Source organism: Aphelocoma coerulescens, unplaced genomic scaffold (genome assembly GCF_041296385.1).
Source record: "Aphelocoma coerulescens isolate FSJ_1873_10779 unplaced genomic scaffold, UR_Acoe_1.0 HiC_scaffold_73, whole genome shotgun sequence".
Taxonomy (NCBI): domain Eukaryota; kingdom Metazoa; phylum Chordata; class Aves; order Passeriformes; family Corvidae; genus Aphelocoma; species Aphelocoma coerulescens.
Window position 1 is genome coordinate 492,192 of NW_027184060.1, and position 25,005 is coordinate 517,196.

Sequence of the window (25,005 nt, forward strand, 5' to 3'; positions counted from 1 at the left end):
CTGCAGTAGTTACACCTGCACACGCACAGCACCTGAGACTGCAAGCAATGAGCATTCCCTGGGCACATGTGCAGCCCAAGCAGCTCGAGGACAGCCTTGCAGCAGGACTGCTCTCAGCTGAGCCAAGAAGGCCCCTCTGGCAGCTGCAGGGCCATTGCAAAGGGCAAGGGCCAGAGCCTGGGCCCACGGGGGAGGAAAGGGCTCTGAATTCCCCTGCCCTGGCACCTCAACCCTGTTCCCAGGCTGCTTCCCACACAGGATTCCTCTGGAGGACTGCGGAAAGCGGAGAGGCAGCTCTGGCTTCTCCACTTTCCATGTCCTAGAGCTGCCTGGCAGAAGAAATGGAGGGACAGCTCTGGTGGCACAATCCCTCCCGGCCCAGGGCACAGCGCTGGGAAGGTCTTTCCATGCTGAGGCTTTGCTGCAGCCAAGGAAAGCTCCTGGCTCAAGGTCACCTTTCCTGCTGGGCCAGACCCCCCGAGTGGCCCAGCAGCAGCAGAGAATTCCAGCACAGCCCCGGCATGGGCAGGGCGGCCCTGGGCGGGCTGCGGGAGCCGGCAGCGCCTGAGCTCAGAGCAGCTGAGCCCGGGGGCTCTTGGCCAAGGCCGAGGCCCAGCGAGCATTTCTCAGGTCGCAGGGCGGCCTGGAAAGGTGCTGGGGGGGATAATTCACCCCTCAGTGCGGTCCCAGTGGCTCCCAGTATTTCCATGTCCCTGGTCCCAGTGCTGCTCCCAGCCCTGATCCGTGGGGATGGGAATGTCCCGCTCCCTTCCTGGGGCAGGCTCACACCTGAGACAGGTGTGCAGGGCAGGACCTTGCCCTGAGCCCAAGCCCTGTCCCCCCTGCAGGATCTGCTTCCCATCGGCCTCTTCCTCCTGCGGCCCCAAGCCCAGCTCGGTGCTGAATGAAGGGCGCTGGGCCGGGGTCATCCCCCGGCGGGGGCTGCGCACCCCCTCTGCCCCCTCCCCAAATTCCCTCCCGGGGCAGCAGGGGCTGGCTCAGGAGCCCTGTGGGCAGGGAAAAGGGGGTGACACCGGGATGGGGGGGGGGTCACACACACTCTGGGGGGGACACACACGTCCTCTGGGGACCCCCCTCACCTTCTGCAGTGCCAGGAGGATGAACCCCAACATGGAACCCCCGACCCCCGGCAGCATCTTGGGGGTGAGGTCTGGTGGCAGCTTTGGGGGTCTGGAGAGGTCACATCTGCCCTAAAACCACCTCCCAGCCCTACAGCCACTCCCAGACCCCTCAAACCACCCCACAGCTCTCAGCCAGGACTCTCCCAACCACTCCCTGCAATAGAAATGGCTCCAAGAGCCACCAAATCCCCTTCCCATCCCCCCAACACCCACCCAAATTCTCCCAAAGCCACAAAGCCATGCCAGGACCACAAAACTCCCTCACAGATTGCCCCAAAAGCCCCCAAATCCCATCCCACCCAGTCCCCCCAGACCCTCTCCCAGCCCCCATAGCACCGACCAGGACAGGCTGGGGGACAGGAACATCCAAAGCCTGGAGCAGCTCAGGCACTTCAGTAGCAATTTGGGCACTTTGGGGGGGACACCCCCGATGGGCAGACCCAGGCCAGGGACTGGGACAGACAACCGGAATTCCTGGAGAACAGACGGGCTCAGGAGGACACGTTCTGCCCCCACAACTGTGAGATTGTGGCCCCAATCTGCCTGGCTTCGCAGCCCTGCAGCACTCAGATCCTCCCAAATATTTCCCTGAACCACAAATTCATCCTCAAATTCCGGGAAAATGGTGGAGCTTTAGATCTCTTTGTTTAATTTCTTTAATTTTACCCCAATTTTGTTTGTTTTGACAGGATAAACATGGAAATTACTTAGGTTGGAAAAGACCTCCAAGATCATCCAGGGTGGCTTGATGCCAGCAGAAGAAACATTTGGATAGAGTAGATGAAATTTTTTAGGGTGTAAAGTTAAAAAATCAGCTCTTCCCAATGAATTTCCAATGTTGATCTGAGTCCTGATGGATGTTCCTGCCCCTGCGTTCACCCAGGTGCCTACGGGGATCCAGGAGAATGTGGAGAGCACCAGCCAGGGGTCTTCCCAACACAGATCACAGGGAATGTGGGTCACCAGGGCTCTTCCCAGCGTGGGTGCTCTAATGGGGGATGAATTTGGAGCAGAGGACAAAGCCCTTCCCGCAGTCGGGGCACTCGCAGGGCTTCCCTTAGTGGTGCCTCCATTGGTGTTGGGTCAAGTTAGAGCTGTCTGAGAAGCTCTTCCCACACTGGGGACACTCGTAGGGCCTCTCCCCGGTGTGGATGCGCCGGTGGGTGACGAGGTGGGAGCTGCGGTTGAAGCCCTTCCTGCAGTCAGGGCAGCGGAAGGGCCTCACATCCATGTGAATCCGCTCGTGCCGGAGGAGAGTGGAGCTGGTGTGAAACCTCTTCCCACACTCAGAACACTCGTAGGGCCTCTCCCTGGTGTGGATGCGCTGGTGGACGATCAAGTGAGACCTCTGAGAGAAGCTCTTCCCACACTGGGGACACTCGTAGGGCCTCTCCCTGGTGTGGATGCGCTGGTGGATGATCAAGTTAGAGCTCCAGGAGAAGCTCTTCCCACACTGGGGACACACATAGGGCCTCTCCCCAGTGTGGATGCGCCGGTGCCTGACGAGGGTGGAATTGCGGTTGAAGCCCTTCCTGCAGTCGGGGCAGCGGAAGGGCCTCTCATCCGTGTGAATCCGCTCGTGCCGGAGGAGAGTGGAGCTGGTGTGAAACCTCTTCCCACACTTGGAACACTCCTAGGGCCTCTCCCTGGTGTGGACCCTCTGGTGGTCGATCAGGTTGGAGTTACATCTGAAGCTCTTCCCACATTCCCCACACTTGTGGGGCTTCTCCCCATCGTGAAGCTGCTCATGAACCACCAGCTCTGACCTCTGGCTGGATCTCCGGCCGCCTTCCCGGCACAGGGTGGGTCTTCCCTCCTCAGAGTACCCTGGGCTGCGTTTGCAGCCCTTTCTCCTGTGGGATCTCCAGGGCTTTTCCTCCCCGTTGGATTCCTGCGCCGTGGAGCCGCTCAAAACGGCCTCTTCCACCAGGTTCTGCCGCGGGGATTTGTCCTCCCTGGGCTCCGTGCTCAGCTCCTTGTCTGGAGAGGAAGGACAAGGAGAGGATGGGATTTGCCTCTGTGCCACAGGGAAGGGCAAGGAGATCCCCCCAGTCTGTCCCCGGCAGGACGGCGTCGGCAGCGGGGTTGTCCTGCAGCCGGGGGCGATGCTGGGCTGGGAGATGGAGCAGGAGAGAGGGGGAAAGGGGCACTGACTTCCTCCTCACCTGCCTGGGGGTCCCGGGGCATCTTCCTCCTCCTCACAGCCACCTCCTCCATCCGGCCAAGGGTTGGGAATGGGAAATCCTGGTTTATGGAGAAACAAGGGATGAGTGTGTTGGGTTGGGGCTTCCTCCTGCCCAAGTCCACCTCTAGAAGTCACCGGGTACCGGGTGTCCATAAAACCAACAAAAAATTGACAGTGAGTCCAAAAAAAGCCTCCAGGAGTTCCCCCTTTCCAGTCTCCTCACTTTGGGTTCTGGGGGACCCCCTTGTCAGGGCTGCTGGGGGTCCCGTGGGTCCTGGGGATCCCCCTCTCCGGGGTCCTGCTTAGGGATGCTGGGGGGTTTTGGGGGTCCCACAGGCCCCTTTTTCCTGATTCTGCTTTGGCTCCCAGAGGTCCCAGGGTCTCCCTCTTCAGCCTCCCTCCACTCCAGGCACTCAGGGCTCCCCCCTCTCCTCACTGCCCCTTTCAGGGACGACGGGTCCCAGCCCCACCTCATCTCCACGCCCCCCCCCACCCCTCCAGGCTCTTGGGGGTCCCCCAGCTCTGGTATCGTCCCTCTCTGCTCTCCCTGCTCCAGGGGTCCCGTGTTCCAGCTCCCAGCTCTCCTGGGGATCCCCAAAGCCAATGTCCAAACCCGCCAGGACCAGGCGATCCTCACATGGACTCCCCAAGACCCCCAAGGGGCAATTATGGCTCAGCTTTGGAGTCCTGCAAGATCCACATATCCCCTCTGGCCCAAAAATCCCTCCCAGGGACATGCAAGGACATCTGGGGCTCGATTCCAGAATCTGCAAGCTCCAAACACCCCTCCAAAAAAACCCCTCCTGGTGACCCCCCGATAGATTTGGGGTGAGCTCCCCCTCCCCACTCACCTGCAGGATGGGGGGAAGATGCTACCGGGGCTGGGGGTGCTGTGGACACAGTGGGCGGGCGGTGGAACCTCGTGGTTCTCCAGCTCCTCCTCCTCCTCTCTCCCTCCTCTTCCTCCCGCTCCTCCTCCACTCCCACCCTGCCCCCCCTTTCCCACCCCCTCTGCCCCACGGCTGCCACAGCACCGGCTGCTGTGTGGGGGGAGCTCCCCGATCAGCCCCAGGGATGGACAGGGGGGTTGGGGACCCCCCCAGTGTGGATCCCTCCCTTCCCCAGAGCCCCAGGGAATCGCTCCAGGGCTCAGGTGCTGGGGGACAGGGCTGCACCCCCATGGAACCGCTCTTCTTCTGTCCCAACCCCACCTTTCCCTCCCCTCTCCTCCCCTTTCTCAGCGTTCCCCCAGTCCACAGCCCCATTCCAGCTCAATTTGGGTGTCCCATCCCCATCCCGCTTTCTTTGGGGGTCCCAGCCCCCTCTTCCCCTCTTCCCCTCCTCCTTCTGCACCTTCCCCGTCCCCAATCCCCACCTCCCCTCCCCCGGCCTTGGTTTTGGGGGTTCCAGGCCCCTCCTGCTCACTTTGGGGGTTCCATTCCCCATTTCGCTCAATTTGGGGTCTCAGCTCCGCCCCCTTTCTCACCGCTCACCCCGCGCCCGGGGGGGCTCCCAGCACCACCAGTGCCACCAGTGCGGCCCCAGCTGCCCCCACACGCCCCATGCCCAGCGCCGGGCGCTGCCGACAGCCCCAAAGCAGCCGCGCTGTGCCCTGGGGGGTGCCCAGAGCGGCCCCGCCCCGCACGGCACTGGGAGCACCAGTCCGGACCAGTGCGGAGCGCGGGCGGGCGGCATCAGCCGTGCCCGGGCAGGGCCGGGCCCCGCGGGGCTCCCGCCCGCACTCGGCCCCCGCCGGGACAGCGCAGGGGGGCCCGGCCTGGCCGCCCCCACCTCCCCCTCCCCAAATTCCTCTCCGGGGGGCGCTGGGGGCGGGGGGGGCTCAGCTGGGGCCAGAGGTGCCGGAGCCACGTGTCCCCCGCTGCCAGCACCACCCCCTCAGGATTAGGGGTGCCCCAAAACTCCCTCAGAGCTGGCGGATACCCCGCAGGCCCCTGAGGACTGGGGTCCCCCCGGCCTCATCATCCCCAACCTTCGCCTGCCTCATCCCAGGCCCCATCCCGCCCATCCCCCTCCGCCACACTTCATCCCACATCCCACCCTTCCCGGGCCCCATCCCGCCCCATCCCATTTCTCCCGGCAGCCGCCACCGGGACCCCAAAACCCCGCGTGCCGGGGACTCCCCAATATCCCCCAACGGGCATTTGCGACTCACATTCGGAGTCCTGTAAGATCCAAACATCCGCCTCCCCCCCGCCGCACCAAACCCCCCTTCCCCCAGGAACCAAAAAAGATATTTGGGGCTCAGTGCTGGAATCCTCCAAGCTCCAAAAATCCCCTCTCCCAAAACAACCCCAGGCACCGCCCAAGATATTTGGGGCGAGCTGCCAGTCCCCGGTCACCTGCGGGATGGGGGGAGCGGTGTTCCCGAGGCCCAGAGCTGCGGACACAGAGAGAGATGGATGCACATGGAGGCTCCTCTTCCTGCCCCCTCCGTCCCGCCTCTTCCTCCCGCTCCTCCCCCTTTATCCCTCCTCTTCCTCTCGCTCCTGCTCCTCCAGCCGTCCTCCGTCCAGCAGCTCCGCTGCCGCCCCCAAACCTCGGGCTGGAGCGTGGGGTCTGGGACACAGCCCCGTGCTGGGGGGCAGAGCCGCTGCTGGGGCCATCGCTGTGTCCAGGGCATCCTTTGTGCCCTTCGGGCAGCTCCAGGCTCCCGAGGGCTCCCCGAGGGTTTCTGTGGCTGTCCCTGCTCCCCAAATCGGTCGCGTTTAATGCCCAAGCGCGGCAGCCCCGTGCCCTGGGGCAGCAGCCGGTGCCGGGACACAGCCCCGGGAGCTGCGCTAATGCCCGGCCGTGCCCAGGAGGGACTGAGGGGAGGGGACTCCATAAGGATTCCCCCTCTGCGCCCCTGGCTGCGCACGGAAAGGTTCTTTAGTGCATGGGAGCGATGTTCCGGGGTTTCTGGGCTCGGCGGGGTCGAGGCGGCGGCAGCGGGAGCCGCGGGGCCCGGCCCGTGGGGGCGGCCGGGCTGGAAAAGTGCGCGGGGCCCCAGCGCGGTGCCCGAGGGCTGAGCGGAGCTGACGGGAACAAGCCCCGGAACCCCCCGGTGCCCGAGGGCTGAGCGGAGCTGACGGGAACAAGCCCCGGAACCCCCCGGTGCCCGAGGGCTGAGCGGAGCTGACGGGAACAAGCCCCGGAACCCCCCGGTGACCGAGGCCTGAGCGGAGCTGACGGGAACACCCCGCTCGTCTCCGCCGCTCCAAGCCGCTTCCCCGGCTCCGGCTGCCGCCGCCGCCCGGCCCCGGCGCGGTCCCGCGGGGTCGCCGCTCTTGGCGCAGCTGGAGGGCTCGATCCGAGCCGCGCCCCGCCCGTCCCTCGCTGCGGCTCTTTCGGTCACACGGAGCGGCCGAGACCCCGCGCTGCTGCCCCGACGCTCCCTCGCTGCAGCTCTTTCAGTCGCCGCGCAGCCGCCACTCCCCGGGCACTTCTTCTAGAATTTATGATTCCATTCTCCTTACTTTATTCCATTCGCATCTCCCATCCCACGCCCTCCGCTGCGGCTCTTTCAGCGCCGGGCTCCTCGCCGGTGTCTCGGTGCAGCTCCTTCAGTGCCACGGGCCGGCGGAGACGCCCCTCGGTGCGGCTCTTTGATCGGATTCTCTTCTTTCCTCGGGGTTTTCTCTCGTTCCCAGCTCGCCCGTCCCGCCGAGCGGCTCCTTCAGGGGCCCGGGGCGGCACCGAGCCCTCGGGGCGGCTCCAAAGGGCCCCGCCCGCCGCCGCTGCCCGAGGCCTCCCCGCTGCTGCCGGGGATCGGACACCGCAGGCGGCCCCGGCCCCTTCCTCTCCTTCTTCTTCTTCCTCTTCTCCCTCCTCGCTGCTGCCGGGATTCAGCCCCCGCCGCCGCCCGGCTCCTTCTGCCGCTCCTGCCCGGCACGAAGCGGCGCTGCCGCTGACGGGGCCGGAGCGCGGCTGCCCCGCGACTGCCCCGCGCCTCAGGCCCGGGCCGGGGAGTGACCGCACGGGTCGGGAGGGACCCCCCGCTGGCCAGGGCAGGGACTGACCCCATGGGAGGGACCCCGCTGGCCAGAGCAGGGAAGGATTCCTGTCCCCGAGGGGGAAGCAGCGGCACGAACTGAGCGCGACTCCCATCCCTTCTCCCTGCCCCGCTGGGCACAGCAGGGAGGAGCCGGGGATAAAGTGAACTCCGGCAAGGAGAAAGAGGTCGGGGGACGGTTCTGTACCAGGGTTTATTTTCCTCCTCACTCTCCTGTTCTGATCCGCTCCGTCCCAAATCCAGTTCATTCCCCACGTCGGGGCACTTGTGGCCGCGATGGCGATCCCTGAGTGACCTCTCCCTGCCCTTAGCCTGAGCCACGAGGATTCGCATCTGTTCCAGTTCCGTGCAATTCACGGGCATTTGGGGCAGCTGGAGCGAAGCAGCTGCAAACCACAGCGGGCTCGAGAGGGACTCAAGCAGGGCAGGAGCCGGGGCTGCCCCGAGGGAGCTCTCCCGACACGAACCTTGCCGGGCTCTTTCGACGGGAATTGCGGGGAATGTTTCCATTCATCGCTACAAAGCAGAGTCACAAGTGGAGCTGAGCTTTCAGCTTGAAATGAGGGAATCGAACGTGTGCGCGGGGACTGCTGGAACCTCCAGGTGCCACTTAATACTTTAGTTTCGGAAATATTCAGCCCCTCAGCAGCGATGTCTCTCCCAGCCCACCGGCTCCTGGCTCAGACCCGGCTCGGAGCTCGGAGAAGAGACCCAAGGTCCCAACAGAAGAAGTTCTGCTGTTATTTTCTTTTATTCATAATTATTTTATGCTCTTTTACTGTAAAATCTGTTTTACTTTTTCTTCCATTTCATCGTCTTTTTCGCTATTTTCACCTAACGCAGCCTTTGTTCCCCTCCCGGAGGTTTGTGGTGAGGTGCTGTCCCACCGGTTCTCCCCCGGAAAACAACGAAATCAATCGAAATAATGATGAATTGTTGAACTCTTCCCTCTGCTGTTTCCAGAAGGCTCCGGGAGGAGCCGGGGGCGGGAGCGGGGTCCCTGTGCCGGGGCAGTCACCGCTCGCCGGGCGGATCCCGGTGGCGCAGCTTGGGAGCCGCGGAAGTGCCTGAGGGAGCGCGGGGCGGGGGAAGAGGGGGTGCGAGGGGGTATCGGTGCGGGATAAGGGGGCTCGGGGGGGTCTCAGCGCCGGGGATGGAGGTGCCGGGCGGTCCCCGTGCACGGGAGTGGGGGTTCAGACCTGGATATGGGGGTGCAAGGAGGTCCCGGTGCCCGGAATGGGGGGGTCAGGTGGTTCCGGTGCCGGGACCGGGGCGGACGGCGGAGTCCTCGGCCCGGAGATAGAGTTTCAGGAGGGTCCCGGGACCCAGAAACAGTGGCTCAGGGGGTTTTCCTGAGACGGGGAACGTGGGTCCAGGGAAGTCCCCTTGCCGGGAACGGGGCTTCAGGGACGTCCTCGTGCCAGGTAAGGGGAACAGGGGGTCCCGGTGCTGGGCAGGGGGATGCAGGGGGTCACAGCACCCGGGAATGGTGGTTCAGGGGGTTTCACGGAGGCCCCCGGGGCTAGACAAGGGGGAACAGGGGGGTCCCGGTGCTGGGGAAGGGGATGCAGGGGGGTCACAGTGTCTGGGAATGGCGGTGGAGGGTGTTCTAGTGCCCGGAAATGGGAGCTCAGGAGGTTCCCGTGCCCGGGAGTTGCGGTTCGGGGGTTCCCGTGCCGGGGGTCCCACTCGCCCCTCGCCCCCCCAGGAGCGCCCCCGGCCCCAGCGCTGGAGCCATCGCGCGGCTCCGCTGGGCCCCGCCCACAGCCCGGCCCCGCCCCCAGAGCCGCCTCCGGCCCCGCCATTGGCGCCGCTCTTTCCTGCCCGCCAATGGCAGCTCGGGCTGCTCGTGACGTCACCAGTCGCCGGGCAGATCCCGGCGGCGCAGGGCATGAGACGGAGAAGCCAAAGGGACCGAGGGAGCGCGGGGGAGGGGACGGGGCAATTCCAGGGAATTCCCCTGGATCCCCTCCTGGCATCCCCCGGACCCTCCTCGGCCGCGCCCTGCGGGACCCCCGGGCCAGGCTGGGCTGAGCTCCCGGGCCCCGCGGCCAAACTCTGCCTGGAACCCGCTGGGTTCGGCCCGAAGCGGGGCAAGCACCGGGACCCGCGGATCCATTTTGTCCTGCGGCTGCGGGGCCCCAGCCCCGGCGGAGCAGGACTGGGCGCTGGGACCCTGATCCCTGACTCCCAATCTCCTTCTCTCTCTCTCTCCTCTCCTGTCCCTTTCCTTTGGGTGATCATAAATCCCAGAGCGGCTGCAGAGCCCCGTGCCCAGCTCGGGTTTCCCAGGAAAGGGAGGCCTGGGGCTGAGGTGCCCCGGGATGGCCGGGAATGGGGGTCCGGGGGTCCAGGGGTCAGGGAAAAAGGGGAGGCAGGGGCTGGGAGAGGAGGATACCCGGGACAGGGGGTGCAGGGGGTGTTGGTGCAGGATGAGGGGTGCAGGGAGGTCCCGGAGCTGGGGAAGGAAATGCAGAGGGTTCCCAGTGCCCAGGAATGGGATTCAAGGGGGTTCCAGGGGGGCTCCCAAAGCCCCTCCCAGGGGGGAGCAGGAGCTGGGTCAGGAGCGCTGTGGGAGAGAAAAGGGGGTGACCCCGGCATGGGGGGACATCGGGGAGTCACACGCGCTCCGAGGGGGGGGACACGACCCCCGGGGACCCTCCGTCACCTTCTCCCAGAGGTGGAGGCCGAGCCCCAGCCCAGGAGGGCGAAGCCCAACACGAAGCCCCCGGCCCCCGTCAGCATCTTGGGGGGCGTCCGGCGGCAGCTCCGGGGGCGGGAGGGGCAGGATCCGGGAAACGGCGGCGGCTGCCGGGAAGGGACCGGGACGGACTGGGACAGACTGGGACACCGGGATACACCAGGACCAGAACCAGGACCGGAACCCACTGGGACCAGAACTGGGTAACACAGGTCACACTGCGAGCAACAGGGACCACTCTGAGGGCGACTTGGAGAAATTGGGAGCGTGCTGAGTGCAGCTGGCAGCGGCTGGGAGCGGCTGGGAGCGTGCGGGAGCAAACTGGGCGAACATGGAACACCCGGGGGACGCGGAACAGCCGAGGGACACGGGATGTCCACGGGCAGTGGAAGGTCCGAGGAATGCTGAGCGTCGCTGCTGCGGCTGGAAAAGCTTGAATGGAGTTTTTATCCCGTGACGTTCCCGGGAGCAGCGGCAGCTCCGCGCCCCCAGCCCGGGGGTGGGAGCAGGGGAGCCGCGGGCAGCACCTTCGGGGCACAGCCGGGGGCTGGGGGGCTCCTCCCCGCAGTTCATTTTCTCTCCCCTTCATTCACATTTTCTCCCCAGAATTGAAGTGTTTCTCGCCCCAATTAAACTGTTCTCCCCAATTAAGCCCTGAGGCACCTCCCCGCGCCCGGGTCTTCCTGGCAGGACCCGGCCGGGACCTTCTAGAAACAGCGGCGGGAAGACTTCAAAAATCCATCATTATTTCGATTGAATTCGTTGGTTTCCGGGGGAGAAACGGTAGGGCAGCATCTCACCACAAACCTCCGGGAGGGGAACAAAGGCTGTGTGGGTGAAGTAGAGAAAAAACCCGATGTAATAGAAGAAGAAAAAAAAATTGAAAAAAAAAAGAAACTAAGAATAAAAGAAAAAAAAAAAAGAGTGTTATAGATTATAAAATAGAATAGCATAAAATAAATATGAACGAAGAAAAAACCTGCAGAGCTTCTTCTGTTGGGACCTTGGGTCTCTTCTCCAAGCTCTGAGCTGGGTCTGAGCCAGGAGCCGGTGGGCTGAGAGAGACATCGCTGCTGAGGGGCTGAATATTTCCGAAACTAAAGGATCAAGAGGCACCTGGAGGTTCCAGCAGTCCCCGCGCACACGTTCGATTCCCTCATTTCAAGCTGAAAGCTCAGCTCCACTTGTGACTCTGCTTTGTAGCGGTGAATGGAAACATTCCCCGCAATTCCCGTCGAAAGAGCCCGGCAAGGTTCGTGTCGGGAGAGCTCCCTCGGGGCAGCCCCGGCTCCTGCCCTGCTTGAGTCCCTCTCGAGCCCGCTGTGGTTTGCAGCTGCTTCGCTCCAGCTGCCCCAAATGCCCGTGAATTGCACGGAACTGGAACAGATGCGAGTCCTCGTGGCTCGGGCTAAGGGCAGGGAGAGGTCACTCAGGGATCGCCATCGCGGCCACAAGAGCCCCGACGTGGGGAATGAACTGGATTTGGGACGGAGCGGATCAGAACAGGAGAGTGAGGAGGAAAATAAACCCTGGTACAGAACTGTCCCCCGACCTCTTTCTCCTTGCCGGAGTTCACTTTATCCCCGGCTCCTCCCTGCTGTGCCCAGCGGGGCAGGGAGAAGGGATGGGAGTCGCGCTCAGTTCGTGCCGCTGCTTCGCCCTCGGGGACAGGAATCTTTCCCTGCTCCGGCGCGGGGTCCCTCCCATGGGGTCAGTCCCTGCCCTGGCCAGCGGGGGGACCCTCCCATGGGGTCAGTCCCTGCCCTGGCCAGCGGGGGTCCCTCCCCAGCCGTGCGGTCACTCCCCGGCCCGGCCCTGAGGCGCGGGGCAGTCGCGGGGCAGCCGCGCTCCGGCCCCGTCAGCGGCAGCGCCGCTTCGTGCCGGGCAGGAGCGGCAGAAGGAGCCGGGCGGCGGCGGGGGCTGAACCCCGGCAGCAGCGAGGAGGAAGAAGAGGAAGAAGAGGAAGAAGAGGAAGAAGAGGAAAAAGAGGAAAAAGAGGAAAAAGAGGAAAAAGAGGAAGGGGCCGAGGCCGCCTGCGGTGTCCGATCCCCGGCAGCAGCGGGGAGGCCTCGGGCAGCGGCGGCGGGCGGGGCCCTTTGGAGCCGCCCCGAGGGCTCGGTGCCGCCCCGGGCCCCTGAAGGAGCCGCTCGGCGGGACGGGCGAGCTGGGAACGAGAGAAAACCCCGAGGAAAGAAGAGAATCCGATCAAAGAGCTGCACCGAGGGGCGTCTCCGCCGGCCCGTTGCACTGAGGGAGCTACACCGAGAGACCGGCGAGGAGCCCGGCGGTGAAAGAGCCGCAGCGGAGGGCGTGGGATGGGAGATGCGAATGGAATAAAGTAAGGAGAATGGAATCATAAATTCTAGAAGAAGTGCCCGGGGAGTGGCGGCTGCGCGGCGACTGAAAGAGCTGCAGCGAGGGAGCGTCGGGGCAGCAGCGCGGGGTCTCGGCCGCTCCGTGTGACCGAAAGAGCCGCAGCGAGGGACGGGCGGGGCGCGGCTCGGATCGAGCCCTCCAGCTGCGCCAAGAGCGGCGACCCCGCGGGACCGCGCCGGGGCCGGGCGGCGGCGGCAGCCGGAGCCGGGGAAGCGGCTTGGAGCGGCGGAGACGAGCGGGGTGTTCCCGTCAGCTCCGCTCAGCCCTCGGTCACCGGGGGGTTCCGGGCCTTGTTCCCGTCAGCTCCGCTCAGCCCTCGGGCACCGGGGGGTTCCGGGGCTTGTTCCCGTCAGCTCCGCTCAGCCCTCGGGCACCGGGGGGTTCCGGGGCTTGTTCCCGTCAGCTCCGCTCAGCCCTCGGGCACCGCGCTGGGGCCCCGCGCACTTTTCCAGCCCGGCCGCCCCCACGGGCCGGGCCCCGCAGCTCCCGCTGCCGCCGCCTCGGCCCCGCCGAGCCCAGAAACCCCGGAACATCGCTCCCATGCACTAAAGAACCTTTCCGTGCGCAGCCAGGGGCGCAGAGGGGGGATCCTTATGGAGTCCCCTCCCCTCAGTCCCTCCTGGGCACGGCCGGGCATTAGCGCAGCTCCCGGGGCTGTGTCCCGGCACCGGCTGCTGCCCCAGGGCACGGGGCTGCCGCGCTTGGGCATTAAACGCGACCGATTTGGGGAGCAGGGACAGCCACAGAAACCCTCGGGGAGCCTTCGGGAGCCTGGAGCTGCCCGAGGGGCACAAAGGATGCCCTGGACACAGCGATGGCCCCAGCAGCGGCTCTGCCCCCCAGCACGGGGCTGTGTCCCAGACCCCCCGCTCCAGCCCGAGGTTTGGGGGCGGCAGCGGAGCTGCTGGACGGAGCTTCCAGCCCCGCCAGCCGCAGCTCCGATCCCTTGGGCCGTGACGCCGCTGACGGGTGTCCGTCGGCGCTCGGGGTCTGTCTGTCAGCTTTTGCAGTCCAGATTCCAATTATGATAAATGAGTGAATGATAAATGTTGTCTTTCGCATCTCTGATTTTAACATTTAGAAGTGATGATGTGCTATGTAGAAATAGTGTTAAGGCAAAATGTAGTTAAGTAGAAACGAGATTAAGGTAAATTGTAACTTCGAAATAGTTGTAATACGCTAAGAAATGTATTAATAAACACATGACAATAAATGTCTTTTGAGCTGAGAAACTACAGAGCCAGGAGCCGAGATATCTTAGAGAAACAAAGAAGATAAGCCGCATGCATCCCAGGAAGACTGTTCTCTCCTCAGAACTCACACCTTCCAAGGGAACTGGCAGCTGCAAATGAGGCTGGAGACTGGGGAGGCACCGGAGGGGGGTGCCTGCCTTCAGTTCTGAAGCGATCCCGAGCACCGAGGCGGCGGCGTGCTGGGGGAAGGGGCAGAGACCGGAGAGGGGGAAAGTTGAGTGAAGTGTAAATGACTTTCTGGGCTTAATGAATATGTAACAGTTTAAGAGAGTCCTTAAGTCCACAGTAAAATGAATGGAGGGCGCCTCTGGCGATACTGTCAAGCGCCCCAGCGCTGTGATTTGGTTTTGTTCGACTAATAAATGTTCAATATTATATTGCTAAAAAATTTAGCTTTTGTATTCATTTTCTTCAGAGAGCGAATAAAGAGAGAGAAAAGAGAGAGAAAGGAGAGAGGGTAAAGAGAGAGAGAGTAAAAAGATAGAAAGACACAGAGAGTAAAGAGAGAGGGAATAAAGAGAGAGAGAATAAAGACAAACATTGCTGCTAAAGAACGTCCGTGCAGTCCCAAACGCCTTCGCACACCGGCCCCTGTGTCCGTGCTCGGGGCTTGATTTACCAAGATGTGAATATCGATCTCATATCGATATCCAGCTGAGACAGACAAAAGCTCTCTAACAGTTTAGAGTTAGAAAGTGAATGTTTGATTGGCGCCGGACAGCGGCGTGGAACAGCTTCCTAATGCGCCGTGTCCAGGTATGAACGGTTACAGAGTTCATTTATCCACAAAAGTGATGAATATCCAAAATACAAATACATATTTATAACAGTGACCCCTCCCATTCTCCGCTTCGTATGGAAATGAGCTTTAATGTCATTTAGCATGTGTAGTGCGTGCTCTGAATTGAGTCGCTGCTCTCGAATTGGGTCGGTGGTCCCAGACAGATGAAGTAAGCTCATCTCCCCCACTTGGACCTTTTTTGCCTTTCTGAACTTTAACAATCTTAATTACTTTAGTGACCTCCCAATTTCCTCTTGCCTGACTTTTGAATAGGTTCCCACAGAGGGAGGAAATTGGGAATTGTCCTTGTTCCCTACACCAACTGATCAATATTTCTGTTCCTCGTTCTAAGCACAGCTAAACAAACATACAAATGACAGAGCATCAATTATTCTGTAATCAATTACTAACATCTTAAAAACCATTTCAAATCTAGCTCTCCAAACTATTTTAATTAACTCTAGTCCAGCTCAACTTCCTTCTAATTCTAACTAATTTCAACACAGCTAGCCTATAACTAAAATCTTTATGTTTCTTTTAAATCTATGTTTCAGGGTGTCACCATGGCCACGGGGCTGCCCCAGGGCAGAAATCCCCTGCGGAGATACCGGGACCGGCTGTGGGAGATGGGACGCCAAACACACCGGCTTTAGTCTCTTTGGGATGATGAAACGTGATTTTTAATCTCTTTGGACAGAAAACTACTTGTGATGGCATCAGTCTGTTGTACATGACGTTCAAAAGTCATAATAAATACTAAAAAGGAATAATGATAAATAGCTGTGGTTCAAAAGGCATAAAGAAGTAGTTGGGCACAACACATCCACTGACAAAAGATTTAATAAAAGAAAAACTATACTGTAATAAAATCTTTCTTCTGCATTTTCATCAGAGGTTGTTCTTGGGTTTTTAAACTTAAATTTCTTGTTTCCTCTGATCTGCTTTGTTTTGCAACCATTGAAGCTCAAATGAGCAACATCAGGACCAAATCAACAGTTGGGTGCAAAACCTCAGAATGAGTGTGGAACTAATGGAGGATTCACGTGCTTTAGACACGTGTGTGCACAGGTGCAGAAAAGCATCGATCCTTTTGGAGGCTGCATTACAGCACACGGGTGGTAAAATCAGATTGACTCCTGTTTTCACAGGCTTCCCGGGCAGCACTTATCAAGGATCTCCTCAAGCCCAGTGAGTGATCGAGGACAGATCAAGGGTGGTTCTGGATAATCTATTTTCACTCACATTTTCCAACTCCTCCCACTGGTTTGAAGTGCCAGTGTCCATTGTTGGAGCCACCACAGTGGAAAGGAGCAGCAGAGCTGAACAGAGAAAGCGACTTTTGCCCTCAGAGCAGAGCAAGCAGGAAGGCACACGGCTTGCACACATGAAGGTCTCTTGTCCATTCCAAGAAAAAGGCATCCACCAAAAGCAAAGATTTGTTGAATTCAGTGTAACAATACAGCGATTTCAGGGAAACATTGAAAGGAATGTGATGAATGTGTCTCTGCAAACAGACCCTGTGAATCTGCTGGTAGGCAGGGCCAGGGACTTGTAGGTAGGGAAGTGACAGAAGCAACTATCAGCTCGAGAGTCTTCCTGAGGTAGAGTGAAGTAGAATCTGCAACCAGAATCAGCATCCATTGAGTACCTCGCACCCAGCATCAGCCCTGGATCCCCCTCAGGTCCCATCATCCAGCCCTGGATCCCCCCAGCTCCCATCACCCAGCCCTGGATCCCCCCCAGCTCCCATCATCCAGCCCTGGATCCCCCCCAGCTCCCAGCATCCAGCCCTGGATCCCCCCCCAGCTCCCAGCATCCAGCCCTGGATCCCCCTCAGCTCCCAGCATCCAGCCCTGGATCCCCCCAGCTCCCAGCATCCAGCCCTGGATCTCCCCCAGCTCCCATCACCCCGCCCTGGATTCCCCCAGCTCCCAGCATCCAGCCCTGGATCTCCCCCAGCTCCCATCATCCAGCCCTGGATCCCCTCAGCTCCCATCATCCGGCCCTGGATACCCCCAGCATCCAGCCCTGGATCCCCCCAGCTCCCAGCATCCAGCCCTGGACCTGCCCAGCCCCCTCACCCAGCTCTGGAACCACCAGCCCTCCACTCCCAGCCCTGGATCCCCCCAGCTCCCACCAGCCCTGGATCCCAGCCCAGCTCCCATCAGTCAGCCCTGGTCCCTGCCCGGTCCTGTCACCCAGCTCTGCACCCTCCAAGCCCCCAGCAGCCAGCTCTGGGCTCCCAGGCACTCCAGCTCCCCCTGCACCCTCACCCCACGGCAGCCTCACTCTTGTGCGGTTTTGGGAGCGGTGCCCTCAACCACCAGCGGTGGAATGACCCTGTGCTGATTTGGGCTCAGCCCAGTTTTTGGTAGTGGGAGAGGCCACGGAGGTGGCTTCTGTGAGAAGCTGCTGGAAGCTTCTGCTCTGTCCGGCAGAGCCAATCTGATGAGGCTGACAGCTGGTCTGGGGGCCCCACAGAGTCAGACTTGAAATTGGTCAGTTTACCCGTGAGAATTTTACAGTGAAATTCTGCAGCTTCAGTGAAAGCCACAGAGAAGGCCAAGAAGATAATCGATGAGAGAAGATGTTCTGGGCACGAGGAGAGGATGTTCTTGTTATGGGACATTGAGAGTGTACAAGGAAGAACTTGTGGATAATATGTAACAACGATACCTTTGCTTGTACAGATGATTGTTTTACTGCCTGAATGGTCATTGCTTGTTAGACAGCCTTGTCACTGTTTGCTAAGCAGCCAATCTCAACAGGGCACAGCCATTGGGAAGAGCTAGAACTGCTAAGAACAGCAGCAGAGAAAATAAAAACATTTTACAGCTTTGGATTACAACAAGGGTGAGCTGTTCTGTCCGTCTCGACAAAGCCACAGGGCCCCGTTCCAAGTACCGTAGCCACCAGGCCCCGCCCTGAGAATGCCCCCCTAAGCAATGGGGTACCCCAAAACTGCCTCAGGAACACGAGATACCCCAAAATCCCTTCAGGCATGTGGGATACCCCAGAACCCGCTCAGGAACGGGGCCCCCTGACGCTGTTGGGCTGCCCACAAATTCAGGGGCGCAGCGTCCTTCCTGCAAACCGCGAGGAACGCAGCGCAGCTGCTGTCGGTGCTGCGGCGATGCCGGCGCTCTGTAAATGGAGCAGGCCCAAACTGCAGGCGGCCAGTGAGCATCTTCCCGACGGAAAGGAACGATAGGAGTCTTCTGAATGGGCTCCAACCACAACTATTGGGTGGAGGGACCAGGGACAAAAGACAAGGAAAATGGAAGGGTCCAGGGTTCTTATACTCAGGGAAAGGGGATGGAGAGAAGGGGAACAACCAACGGGATACAGCAGAGGGGGTGGAACAATAGGAACAATAACCAATGGGGATAACGCTGAGGTGGGAGCTACAACAGGGAACCAACGGGGTGTTGAACTGGGAAGAACTTTCTAGAGGGAGGCTGTGGCCTTAAACCTCGGTGCCGCCCTCGGATCCGCCCTCTGGGCTGTCCTCAGCCTCCTGGTGTTCCCAGCACTGGATAGCCAGGGTTTGATGGGCATTGGACGGCCACAGCCCACCAGAGGGCTGGGTCCCCACAACAGTCCCCCTCAGCCTCACCATCCCCAGCCTTCAGCTGTCTCATCCAGAGCCCATCCCACCCCTCCTGGGCAGGAAGACCCCCTTCCCAATCCCTATTTCCCCCATCCCACCCACACCCCCCATGTGTATGCCCATCCCACCCCTCCCAATTTGCATCCCACTTCTGCCAGTCCCCTTCCAACCACACCCCACCTTGAAGGGCTGTGGAATCGTGTAAATTTGGGTTGGGATTGAGTCATTTTAGAAGGCAATTGAGACATTTTGGAGTGGGATTGAGACATTTTGGAACAGAATTGAGTCCTTTTCAGTGGAATTGGGTCATTTTTGACACTGTACCATGCCGTAAATCTAGTCCCTCTGGATGGGAGAGAATTTACTGAAAGTCCTTGCAAGGAGTTTCAAAGATAAGGTGAGACTTTTCCTTTCGTTTCAATGCTTCCAGATAGTTGTTTATTAAGTCTTATCAGAGGAACAGAGCCACTAGCGTGACCCAGGTACAGCATAGAAGACAGAAAAGCAGGAGTGAACCCTGATTATCAAGATTTACACAGCTTTTAAAGATATTTTAACCAATAGTTACTGAAAACGTACATTATTTTCACTTTCCTACCAATTATTCAGTAACACGACTAGGAACTGCAGAATTTTCCATCCAATCATTCCAAACTACTTTTACTGCAGAATATGGAGTAGTAGAAGAAGAAGAAGGTTTAGAGAACAATAACAATCCTCCATTTTGATATTTTTTACTCTTATCTATTTACTACAAAGAGAAGCCTAAAACCTCTAAATTTTTCACCCTGTGACAATCTTACATAGTAGTCTATCACCTAATTCACACCACTGTATTTTCTAGTTCCTGTCTGACTGCTGGTAATTTTTTCCAAGGTTTGAAGCTAAAACAGTCTTGTTCAGGGGGGTAAGAACCCTTAAAAACAGGCAGAGAAATATTCTTGGCACTCTGGGTTCCTATAATTTTGAGGTGACGGATTGATCCCTCTTGGCTTTTGGAGTTTGAAGAGATGGAACAAACTCCCTCAAATCCCCATAGAACCCTCAAATCTTCCCAAATATCACCTTGAACCCAAAATTCCCCCCACATACCAGTAAATAAGTGAGACTTTAGATGTCTCTGATCAATTTCTTTATTTTTACCCCAATTTTGGGTGTTTTTAAGGGATGAAGATGGATCAAAAGAAAATTAGGGCCAAAACAAAAGGACTATCAGCCAGGTGTCTTCCCAACACGAATCACCAGGAATGTGGGTCACCAGGGCTCTTCCCAGCGTGGGTCCTCTGATGGGGATGAATTTGGAGCAGAGGACAAAGCTCTTCCCGCAGTCGGGGCACTCGCAGGGCTTCCCTTAGCGGTGCCTCCGTTGGTGCCGGGTCAAGAGAGAGCTGTCTGAGAAGCTCTTCCCACACTGGGGACACTCGTAGGGCCTCTCCCCGGTGTGGATGCGCCGGTGGGTGACGAGCTGGGAGTTGCGGTTGAAGCCCTTCCTGCAGTCAGGACAGCTGAAGGGCCTCTCCCTGGTGTGGGTCATCCGGTGGGAGGTCAGGTTGGAGCTTTGGCTGAAGCTCATCCCACACTCCTCACATTTGTAGGGCCTCTCCCCAGTGTGGATGCGCTGGTGGGCGATGAGATGGGAGTTTTGCCTGAAGCCCTTCCCACAGTCGGGACAGCTGAAGGGCCTCTCCTCTGTGTGTGTTCGCTGGTGCAGGAGGAGATTGGAGCTGGTCTGAAACCTCTTCCCACACTTGGGACACTCGTAGGGCCTCTCCCCGGTGTGGATCCTCTGGTGCCCAGCTAGTGCTGAGCTCTGCCTGAAGCTCTTCCCACACTGCCCACACTCATAAGGCCGTTCCCCGGAGTGCAGGTGCTGGTGCGTGATGAGGCTGGAGCTCCGCCTAAAGCTCTTCCCACATTCCAGGCACTTGTAGGGCCTCTCCCCCGTGTGCACACAGCGGTGGGTGAAGAGGTTGGAAGTGTGGCTGAAGCTCTTCCCACATTCCAGGCACTTGTAGGGCCGCTCCCTGGTGTGAAGCTGCTGCTGGATCACCAGGTTGGAGATCCAGCTGAAGCTCCGGCCACCTTCCCGGCACAGGGTGGGTCTTCCCTCCTCAGAGCACCCTGGGCTGGTTTTGGAGTCCCGCCTCGTGGGGGATCTCCGGGGCTTTTCCTCCCCGTTGGATTCCTGCACCGTGGAGCCGCTCAAAACGGCCTCTTCCACCAGGTTCTGCCGCGGGGATTTGTCCTCCCTGGGCTCCGTCCTCAGCTCCTTGGCTGGGGGAGGAAGGACAAGGAGAGGATGGGATTTGCCTCCGTGCCACAGGGAAGGGGAAGGAGATCCCCCCAGTCTGTCCCCGGCAGGACGGCGTCAGCAGCGGGGTTGTCCTGCAGCCGGGGGCGATGCTGGGCTGGGAGGTGGAGCAGGAGAGAGGGGGAAAGGGGCACTGACTTCCTCCTCACCTGCCTGGGGGTCCCGGGGCATCTTCCTCCTCCTCACAGCCTCCTCCTCCATCCGGCCAAGGGCTGGGAATGGGAAATCCTGGTTTGGGGAGAAACAAGGGATGAGTGTGTTGGGTTGGGGCTTCCTCCTGCCCAAGTCCACCTCTAGAAGTCACCGGGTACCGGGTGTCCATAAAACCAACAAAAAATTGACAGTGAGTCCAAAAAAAGCCTCCAGGAGTTCCCCCTTTCCAGTCTCCTCACTTTGGGTTCTGGGGGTCCCCCTTGTCAGGGCTGCTGGGGGTCCCGTGGGTCCTGGAGATCCCCCCTCTCCGGGGTCCTGCTTAGGGATGCTGGGGGGTTTCAGGGGTCCCACAGGCCCCTTTTTCCTGATTCTGCTTCGGCTCCCAGAGGTCCCAGGGTCTTCAGCCTCCCTCCACTCCAGGCACTCAGGGCTCCCCCCTCTCCTCACTGCCCCTTTCAGGGACGACGGGTCCCAGCCCTGCCTCATCTCCAGGCCCCCCCCCACCCCTCCAGGCTCTTGGGGGTCCCCCAGCTCTGGTATCATCCCTCTCTGCTCTCCCCACTCCAGGGATCCCGTGTTCCAGCCCCCAGCTCTCCTGGGGATCCCCAAAGCCAATGTCCCACCCTGCCAGTACCGGGCGATCCTCACATGGACTCCCCAAGACCCCCAAGGGGCAATTATGGCTCAGCTTTGGAGTCCTGCAAGATCCACATATCCCCTCTGGACCAAAAATCCCTCCCAGGGACATGCAAGGACATCTGGGGCTTGATTCCAGAATCTGCAAGCTCCAAACACCCCTCCAAAAAAACCCCTCCTGGTGACCCCCCGATAGATTTGGGGTGAGCTCCCCCTCCCCGCTCACCTGCAGCATGGGGGGGAAGATGCTACCGGGGCTGGGGGTGCTGTGGACACAGTGGGCGGGCGGTGGAACCTCATGGTTCTCCAGCTCCTCCTCCTCCTCTCTCCCTCCTCTTCCTCCCACTCCTCCTCCACTCCCACCCTGCCCCCCCTTTCCCACCCCCTCTGCCCCACGGCTGCCGCAGCACCAGCTGCTGTGTGGGGGGAGCTCCCTGATCAGCCCCAGGGATGGACAGGGGGGTTGGGGACCCCCCCAGTGTGGATCCCTCCCTTCCCCAGAGCCCCAGGGAATCGCTCCAGGGCTCAGGTGCTGGGGGACAGGGCTGCACCCCCATGGAACCGCTCTTCTTCTGTCCCAACCCCACCTTTCCCTCCCCTCTCCTCCCCTTTCTCAGCGTTCCCCCAATCCACAGCCCCATTCCAGCTCAATTTGGGTGTCCCATCCCCATCCCGCTTTCTTTGGGGGTCCCAGCCCCCTCTTCCCCTCTTCCCCTCCTCCTTCTGCACCTTCCCCATCCCCAATCCCCACCTCCCCTCCCCCGGCCTTGGTTTTGGGGGTTCCAGGCCCCTCCTGCTCACTTTGGGGGTTCCATTCCCCATTTCGCTCAATTTGGGGTCTCAGCTCCGCCCCCCTTCTCACCGCTCACCCCGCGCCCGGGGGGGCTCCCAGTACCACCAGTGCCACCAGTGCGGCCCCAGCTGCCCCCACACGCCCCATGCCCAGCGCCGGGCGCTGCCGACAGCCCCAAAGCAGCCGCGCTGTGCCCTGGGGGGTCCCCAGAGCGGCCCCGCCCCGCACGGCACTGGGAGCACCAGTCCGGACCAGTGCGGAGCGCGGGCGGGCGGCATCAGCCGTGCCCGGGCAGGGCCGGGCCCCGCGGGGCTCCCGCCCGCACTCGGCCCCCGCCGGGACAGCGCGGGGGGGCCCGGCCTGGCTGCCCCCACCTCCCCCTCCCCAAATTCCTCTCCGGGGGGCGCTGGGGGCGGGGGGGGCTCAGCTGGGGCCGGAGGTGCCGGAGCCACGTGTCCCCCGCTGCCAGCACCACCCCCTCAGGATTAGGGGTGCCCCAAAACTCCCTCAGAGCTGGCGGATACCCCGCAGGCCCCTGAGGACTGGGGTCCCCCCGGCCTCATCATCCCCAACCTTCGCCTGCCTCATCCCAGGCCCCATCCCGCCCATCCCCCTCCGCCACACTTCATCCCACATCCCACCCTTCCCGGGCCCCATCCCGCCCCATCCCATTTCTCCCGGCAGCCGCCACCGGGACCCCAAAACCCCGCGTGCCGGGGACTCCCCAATATCCCCCAACGGGCATTTGCGACTCACATTCGGAGTCCTGTAAGATCCAAACATCCGCCTCCCCCCCGCCGCACCAAACCCCCCTTCCCCCAGGAATCAAAAAAGATATTTGGGGCTCGGTGCTGGAATCCTCCAAGCTCCAAAAAGCCCCTCTCCCAAAACAACCCCAGGCACCGCCCAAGATTTTGGGGCGAGCTGCCCCTCCCCGGTCACCTGCGGGATGGGGGGAGCGATGCTCCCGGATCCGAGAGCTGCGGACACAGAGAGCGATGGAGGCACGTGGAGGCTCCTCTTCCGGCCTCCTCTGTCCCGCCTCTTCCTCCCGCCCCTCCCCCTTTATCCCTCCTCTTCCTCCCGCTCCTGCTCCTCCAGCCGTCCTCCGTCCAGCAGCTCCGCTGCCGCCCCCAAACCTCGGGCTGGAGCGTGGGGTCTGGGACACAGCCCCGTGCTGGGGGGCAGAGCCGCTGCTGGGGCCATCGCTGTGTCCAGGGCATCCTTTGTGCCCCTCGGGCAGCTCCAGGCTCCCGAGGGCTCCCCGAGGGTTTCTGTGGCTGTCCCTGCTCCCCAAATCTGTCGCGTTTGATGCCCAAGCGCGGCAGCCCCGTGCCCTGTGGCAGCAGCCGGTGCCGGGACACAGCCCCGGGAGCTGCGCTAATGCCCGGCCGTGCCCAGCAGGGACTGAGGGGAGGGGACTCCATAGGGATCCCCCCTCTGCGCCCCTGGCTGCGCACGGAAAGGTTCTTTAGTGCATGGGAGCGATGTTCCGGGGTTTCTGGGCTCGGCGGGGTCGAGGCGGCGGCAGCGGGAGCCGCGGGGCCCGGCCCGTGGGGGCGGCCGGGCTGGAAAAGTGCGCGGGGCCCCAGCGCGGTGCCCGAGGGCTGAGCGGAGCTGACGGGAACAAGCCCCGGAACCCCCCGGTGCCCGAGGGCTGAGCGGAGCTGACGGGAACACGCCCCGGAACCCCCCGGTGCCCGAGGGCTGAGCGGAGCTGACGGGAACAAGCCCCGGAACCCCCCAGTGCCCGAGGGCTGAGCGGAGCTGACGGGAACACCCCGCTCGTCTCCGCCGCTCCAAGCCGCTTCCCCGGCTCCGGCTTGCCGCCGCCGCCCGGCCCCGGCGCGGTCCCGCGGTGTCGCCGCTCTTGGCGCAGCTGGAGGGCTCGATCCGAGCCGCGCCCCGCCCGTCCCTCGCTGCGGCTCTTTCGGTCACACGGAGCGGCCGAGACCCCGCGCTGCTGCCCCGACGCTCCCTCGCTGCAGCTCTTTCAGTCGCCGCGCAGCCGCCACTCCCCGGGCATTTCTTCTATAATTTATGATTCCATTCTCCTTATTTCATTCCATTCGCATCTCCCATCCCACGCCCTCCGCTGCGGCTCTATCACCGCCGGGCTCCTCGCCGGTCTCTCGGTGCAGCTCCTTCAGTGCCACGGGCCGGCGGAGACGCACCTCGGTGCGGCTCTTTGATCGGATTCTCTTCTTTCCTCGGGGTTTTCTCTCGTTCCCAGCTCGCCCGTCCCGCCGAGCGGCTCCTTCAGGGGCCCGGGGCGGCACCGAGCCCTCGGGGCGGCTCCAAAGGGCCCCGCTCGCCACCGCTGCCCGAGGCCTCCCCGCTGCTGCCGGGGATCGGACACCGCAGGCGGCCCCGGCCCCTTCCTCTTTTTCCTCTTTTTCCTCTTTTTCCTCTTTTTCCTCTTTTTCCTCTTTTCCCTCTTTTCCCTCTTTTCCCTCTTTTCCCTCTTTTCCCTCTTCTTCCTCTTCTTCCTCTTCTTCCTCTTCCTCTTCTTCCTCCTCGCCGCCGCCCGGCTCCTTCTGCCGCTCCTGCCCGGCACGAAGCGGCGCTGCTGCTGACGGGGCCGGAGCGCGGCTGCCCCGCGACTGCCCCGCGCCTCAGGGCCGGGCCGGGGAGTGACCGCACGGCTGGGGAGGGACCCCCGCTGGCCAGGGCAGGGACTGACCCCATGGGAGGGTCCCCCCGCTGGCCAGGGCAGGGACTGACCCCATGGGAGGGACCCCGCTGGCCAGAGCAGGGAAGGATTCCTGTCCCCGAGGGCGAAGCAGCGGCACGAACTGAGCGCGACTCCCATCCCTTCTCCCTGCCCCGCTGGGCACAGCAGGGAGGAGCCGGGCATAAAGTGAACTCCGGCAAGGAGAAAGAGGTCGGGGGACAGTTCTGTACCAGGGTTTATTTTCCTCCTCACTCTCCTGTTCTGATCCGCTCCGTCCCAAATCCAGTTCATTCCCCACGTCGGGGCTCTTGTGGCCGCGATGGCGATCCCTGAGTGACCTCTCCCTGCCCTTAGCCTGAGCCACGAGGACTCGCATCT

The 25,005-nt window shown here is 61.4% G+C and overlaps 1 pseudogene; it reads right to left on the bottom strand.

The window, feature by feature from the left end:
• Positions 1 to 1,776: 1,776 nt before the first annotated feature.
• On the bottom strand, positions 1,777 to 21,423 carry LOC138102371 (zinc finger protein 665-like; annotated as a pseudogene).
• Positions 21,424 to 25,005: the final 3,582 nt, after the last annotated feature.